Source organism: Nicotiana attenuata, chromosome 5 (assembly GCF_001879085.1).
Source record: "Nicotiana attenuata strain UT chromosome 5, NIATTr2, whole genome shotgun sequence".
NCBI lineage: Eukaryota > Viridiplantae > Streptophyta > Magnoliopsida > Solanales > Solanaceae > Nicotiana > Nicotiana attenuata.
Genome location: NC_031993.1, coordinates 36687431 through 36694809, shown reverse-complemented (window position 1 = coordinate 36694809; position 7379 = coordinate 36687431).

Sequence of the window (7379 nt, the reverse complement as noted above, 5' to 3'; positions counted from 1 at the left end):
TTTACTGTGAAGACCGATGCTTGGGGAACAGGGATTGGTGCAGTTTTATCACAAGAAGGCTCCTGTTGCCTTCTTTAGTCCGAAGTTATCCCCGAGAATGCAAGCGGCTTCCACTTACAACAGAGAAATGTTTGCTATAACTCAAGATGTCCAAAAATGTCGCAAATACCTTTAGGGACGCAGATTCATTATCATACGGATCACCAACCGTTGAAGTCATTCAAACTCCGGAACAACAAAGATTGCTTAGCAAATTGATCGGATATGATTTTGACATTTGCTATCGTCCAGGAAAGCTTAATGTCGCTGCTGATGCAGTATCGAGTATCTGCAATGCAGGCTTTAATTGATCAATTGCGCAAACTAAACAAATCCAACTCTGAATTAGTTGCATTGCAGAAACAGTTACAAGAGAATCAAGAATTGTTACCACAGTTTTCTTTCCAAGGGGGTCTTCTCTTATTCCAGAAGCGGTTAGTGATTCCTCAGAATAGTCAACATCGCACTTTATTGCTTGATGAATTTCACTCTTCTAAGCTCGGGGGTCGTGCTAGCATATACCATACATTTCATCGCCTTTCGTCCAATTTTTATTGGGCGCTAAGAAACATACTATGGAGCGTCAGATTTGTCAACAAATGAAAGACTCTAACTTGAAACCTGCCGGTTTTGCTTTCTCCATTGCCAATTCCTAATGCCATATTTGAAGACATTTCCATGGATTTTATCACAGGTCTTCCTTCTTCTCATGGTAAAACTGTCATATGGGTTATTGTGGATCCTCTATCCAAATACGATCACTTTATTGCTTTGCCCACCCATTTCACCAGTCAGAAGATTACTGAAATATTTGTTAAGGAGTTCATTCGGTTTCATGGATTTCCTCTAAAAATTGTTTCTAACCGTGACCCTCTCTTCTTATCTGAATTTTGGCATGAAATAATTTCATCGACTTCACGGTACACAATTGTCTATAAGTTCTGCTTATCATCCTCAATCTGATGGTCAAACAGAGGCCTTAAACAAATGCTTGGAGATGTACCTTTGTTGTTTTGCAACTGATACACCACTTGGTTTCCTCTTTTGCCATGGGCCGAATTTTGGTGCAATACTTCGTATCAGCACAACTCTAAAATGACACCATTTGAAGTTATGTATGGGCGTCCCCCTCCAATGATTGTTAGGTATATCAGGGATAGTTCTACTAATCCTAGTGTGGCTGCATCTCTCATTCAGCGTGATGATACTTTAGCTGTTTTAAAGGCCAATCTTTTACAAGCTCAGACTCGTATGAAAGGTTCAAGAGACAAGCATCGACATGAAGTAACCTTTGAGGTGGAGACAGGGTGTGTTCATCTCCGTCCATATCGCTAACTCTCACTGCCTTACAACGCCACACCAAACTCAGTCGGCGATTTTTTGGACCCTTTCGAATTGTTCAGCGCATTGGCGAGGTAGCTTACAAGCTAGAACTTCCTCCATCCTCGAAGATCCATCCGGTTTTTCATGTATCTGTTCTTGGCAGATGCTTGGGGGACCCTTCCCATCAGATCACTCCCATTGATCTTTTAGATAATTCCTATGAACCTACAACCAGAGGGCGTGCTACAAACACGAACAATTACTAGAGGTAGATCAAGTGCATCAGTGCCTTATCAAATGGACAGGACTTCCTCATTCTGATGCAACATGGGAAGATACTCAAACGCTTTTGCAAAAGTTTCCAAAACAGAACCTTGAGGACAAGGTTCGTCTTCACGGGGGCGACATTGTAACAAATCAGCTGCACACATCTGATGGCCTTAGTGGCAGTACTAGGGATAAGAATATGCCAAGACACCTGGACCAATACGTGGTCCCAAACTCCAAGACAAATACCATCTGCCAAGTCATTAGAGAAAACGACACCAGCCCAGCTACGCAAAAGGCATAAATAGACAGAAGGCTCACTTAGAAGAGCAGGAATGAACTTGTTATTTTTCTTTCATTAGCTATTTCAATAGCAATCTGGAACCTTCCTCTTCTTGTTTTCCATTTTTTTTGCTTTGGTTTCCTTGTTTTTTTTGCCAAAGTTGAGAACTATCAATTGTAAATTTGGAGCTTACTTGAATATCAGAACTATCATCTTTACAGAGAGTGATTTAAAGGTGTATATTAAGATTTTATTTTACTTCCTAATGTATTAGTCGTTGTATCCTCTCCTTCAAAAACATTAAGCAACACTTGTCAGTGGTATTTAATTTCACATGGAGATTAAATACAATACCAAGGAGACATGAGGCGAAGCAACAAAAGAAGGAAGTCGAGTAAAATAAAATTGTGCACTTGTTGCATTACACTGCTAGCCATATCATATTCAAAGATTTTTTTAATCTAGAAAATAGTTGAGAAAAACAAAGTCAAGCTACAGTGCCGTTTTGGGAAAAAGAAAAATTAAAATAATAATAGAAGTGGGATTTTACTTTTATGGAAGTGCTGGTGAAGAGAAAATACTTGCCCGTAAAATACTTGTGGTATGTGAAATTGGTCATACATATATGAATTTAAACATATAAGTAAAAATGACTTTCAAGGAAATAATAAAATGGAAGTTGTTGACTAAAAAACTCATACTTACAGTTGGACAGTCTCATTGTGCCCTAACAGAAGTCCTGTTGAGGCTATGAAGAGAGAGTTTGCCAGTTCTACTTCACAGTGCCTTAAAGAACTTAATTGGCTAACCAAAGAGGTGGAAGATAAAAGTTCAAGTACGTCAATGAACTAATGAAAAAAATAAATAGCATAAAACATATAAAAGTTGCGCAAATTATGGCTTTAGTTCTCTTCTTTTCATCATATCAAGGCAATACTGCAACATCTTCCAACTATAAGTTATATATTACATTGCCTCATTGACTTTATAGTCAAACAATACTGATTTTGAGACTTTTCTCTATACTAAAAGGATAGACAGTAGAAGATTCTTTTCATCTGCCTCTACGGACTAACTGCAGTAGCACCGACATCATCTATTTTTGAAACAACAGACATGAAATACATGAATAGAAAAAGAACTTTAACGAAAAACCTTATGATCTTTTTTATCCGAATGCACCCAGTAAAATGTGCAATGTAAAGAATATGATGGCACCCAACAGCTATGCCATAGATTTCTTTAATTCTTTAAATCATACTATCGAACACGATAAGAACATGGAAAAAACTAATAAATCTTTCATCTGACATCTCTTCACATTCATATATATATATATATATATATATATATATATATATATATATATCTGATAAAAATAACTATGAGAATGATGAATCACGGTAAATTGACACACCCATGAAAAACAAAGTTCTCATCTAAGGTTATTGTCATTATGGAATAAATATTCAGATTTAGTGTCCAATTTCACCTCCGTTCTAAGCTAGAAACCCAGTTAACTAAACTCGGACATAAATAATTCAAAACTGTGCAGCCAGCTCCAAAGCACCAACCATTTTACCCACAATTCTGATCCAATAAAAAACAAAAGGAAGACAAAGGAGTGCAGAACTAAACTCACCGGAAAGCTCCACAAACAACGCAGGAATTTGAGGACCTATGAAATATTTGCACAAAAAAACAGAGTAATCGCTGATAAAGATGAGAATTGACTTGAATGGAGTTTTGTAAGCACGCCTCAAACCTGGAGCTAATGGGGGAATCACATGTCCTAATAACTCCTAACACCGATATTGCAAAATTCCGAAATTACCCCTGAGCAGACCAGCAGCTAACCGGAAGCTCCTCAAACTCTCCCTTATTAATAGTGTATGTATGTATATGTATATGTAACAAAGAAAGGATCATTTGGCGATTGATCAACATAAATTATTGTCACAAAGGAAATTTGCTGTTAACTTTAGCATCCTCATTGGAAAAGGAAGAAAAAGAACATTTTCTTAATTCAACTCCTTACAGCCAAACTTGCTGTCGTATTACAACAGCATAACTCTGCTATTACACATGGCAACCAGAAGATAATAGAGAAGACACTAAAAAACTTCGATGTAAATGATACGTAACAAGTACTAACATAAGGCTCATCATTCCATTAACTAGTAAAAGTAACATAAACCTCAGGTAGAAAGCGGAAGCACAGACACAGCAAAAAGGCAACTGGTTCCTAGAGATGGACTCAGGTTGGCCAAGAAAAATGGCAAATTGCTTTTAAACATTCCTGCTTTTCCAACATTCTTGTTCTGACTTGAAACGATGTGCCAAATTATCTGTACAAATATTTCTCCCTTTTTGCTTCATCAACCTCCCAATTGAAGTTGGACTTAGAAAATACATTTTAAGATATCAAGACTCGATAGTTTTATATTAATATAACAGAGGCAAACAGGCCCTACATAAGCTACTTACCACTAAATTCCTCTCCTACAAGCATTCAATTCAAAGGTTACAGCTTGACTACTCGATCTTATAAGGAAATCTCAATGGAAGCAGGAAATATTTTAAGCTTTTAAGGCCTGCAACCTTTGGGTTGATATGAAAGCAAGCTGATTCACATGTAATATTAAGAACGGAAAAGGGTAATATCTCTCTACTATTTGAAAATATTCACTATACCCTCCGTTATACTATTGGTCCATAATAGCCCCGACGTCATAAAACTGGTGCAAAAGTACCCCTCTGCCGGTAGGACCCTCCACCATGGCAAAATTATCCCACGTGACCTGACATATGCTGAGATGGATGCCATGTAGGATGTCAACTCATCACACTAACCCCATTTTACCCCCTTCCCAATTTCTTCCACCACCAACATTACATCCTCCTTCACCATACACATATTCTTCCACCACCATCAAACCACTAGTCTTGACCACCATTTGTCTACCAAAAATCAAACTGAATCGAAAAGTATTGTATGCAGTATCTGGTTCAGAAACAAATCCTGTATTTTTTATTAAAAAATAAGTATGCAAACAAAACAGTATGAAATCTAATTAAAGTCACATTGGTGACAGATACAGTTAGCTAGTTTAATTAGGAAACTAGAACAACAATGTTTTCTTTGGACGACACTTTCTCGCCTTTGATTTTTCGATAAAAATACTTATATGGTTTGGTAACTATGGATAGCGAACCTATAGTGGGCGCAATCCAGGATCTGCAGTGTATGGGTTCAGGATATATGTGATTTCTAAGTCAAAATTGAATTTGGCTTAGCGAGCACCTACTGATGTTTAAAACTGGAATTCTAATTCTGCAATTTTTCCATGTTCTAACCATAAACACTTTGTCTCAACTAATAAAGTAATCCTTGAAGCAGCAATATCTTTATCTCTCGTTTTCTTATATATTGGCCATTTTAGGTGCATGTTCTGTAATTTATCCTTGTTATCCCATCATCCCATACTCCTTTCTTTTCATATTTATATTGCATCATACTCAAAATGTTCGATTCAATTTGATTTTGGTGAAAGAATAATGGTCAAAATTAGTGATTTGATGGTGGTGGAAGAATAGGTGTGCATGTGGTAAAGGAGGAGGTGATGTTGGTGGTGGTTGAGTGAAGAGGGAGGTAGCGGTGAATGAAAAGTTGGGAAGGGAGTAAAATGGGATAAGTGCGATGAGGTGGCATGCCACGTGGCATCCACCTCAGCGATATGTCAGGCCACAGGGATAATTTTGCCATGGGGGAGGGTCTAAACGGCAGGGGGTATTTTTGCACCATTTTTATAACGTCAACGGTTGTTGTGGACCAATAGTATAACGGAGAGTATAAGTGAACATTTTATAATAGTAGAGAGATATTTTTGACCCTTGTCCGTATAAAAAATGAAAAGGTGGGACTTAAGAAAAATTTAATTTATTATCTAAAAGAACCTATCACGAAAGTTTAAGTGTCCAAAAAATAACATAAAGTACATAAAACCAGCAATTCTACTGAAATATGTATCAAGCCTACTATTCCTTAGTAAATATACTTGAGTAGGTAAATACCGTATAAAAAGGGCAGCCCGGGCATTAAGCTCCAGCGCGTTGCGGACCACAAGGGTGTATAGTACGCAGCCTTACCCTATGGGAAACAAAATATAGCAATTACTTGGGGACAAATATTCACCTTATGCTTTCCTTAAATCTGCAGACTATTTTTAATCAGAACTCTGCAGCCTATTGGCATATGGGGCTTTTCTATATCATTCCATCACCCACAATAGAACCATCTCAATTGCTATTTGGGGTGCTCATTGCCTCTTCAACGAACATAAACAAACAGCAAACATAGGAACATACTTGAAATACATTCAAATAAAAAGTTGAGTAAATGCAACAATACCAAACAAATGCTGCCTGACCACATCAAAAGAGTTCCAGCTTCTACTTTATACTGATATATTAGCATCAGATAAAGATGCTAACATTTTCCACGCTTGACCAACAAAGTTTACAATTCAAAGTAATATTACCAGAGTTAGAACACAGAAACCAATCCAAACCAGCAAGATTTTCAATAGCTTAATCAATTTAAAAGGTTTTGTCTGGACATGTAAAACTCAATTTAAGACTAGCTGAAGGAAGATAAAAGGCCAACGTTGAGCTCATTGTCACTCAACTAAAAAGGTCTAACTACTTGCAGATGTCATAAGCATGTATAGATGGAGCTTAGGAGACATGTAGACAGGTGAAAGAATTGAGAAAGAGACAACAGTTATGAAAGAAGCAAAAGAGAGGAAAGATGCTGCCTCACCGAATGGACTTAATACATGGATAAGGAGACGTCTTTTTTTCCCAAGTGGATAATGCATAAGCAAGTGACATCTCGTCTCATCCCGGTTATGCAGAGTCAGGCTCATCTCAGATCCAACATGAGAGATGTCAACAAGATACACATTTATCTTTAATTAACCAATTTTACCCATCCTAACAGTATAATCCATTTTGAATAAAACTTAAATATGGCTGAACCAAAATTTAGTCCTTACTAGAATATCACTACTCAAGACCTTAAAAATACAACTATATGCGCAGCTATAGTGAAAATAACTTTAAGTTGTAACCATTGAGAGGACACAACAAAACAAAGTTCAACTGATCAGCAAAGAGGATCTTAAGGTTCCAGGGACAGAGGAAGGAGAAAAAATAAAAGCCAGATCTTTCAACAGAAGTGGAAAACGGTGCACAAATTGTAGTAGGAGCAGACTATCACGGCGCTGCATGGGAAGATACTCATGTTTTGAACAAACTGTGAGGTGCTGTGTAAGGTCGATAAGTGATTCCAAGGATGATAGATCGTGTTGCATCTGTTACATCACCAGGCCTAAAAATTGCAGGCATGTGCTTTTTTCTTTGTCTTTGTGTTTATTTTTCCTTTTTTGGGGGGTTTTTTTTAGTG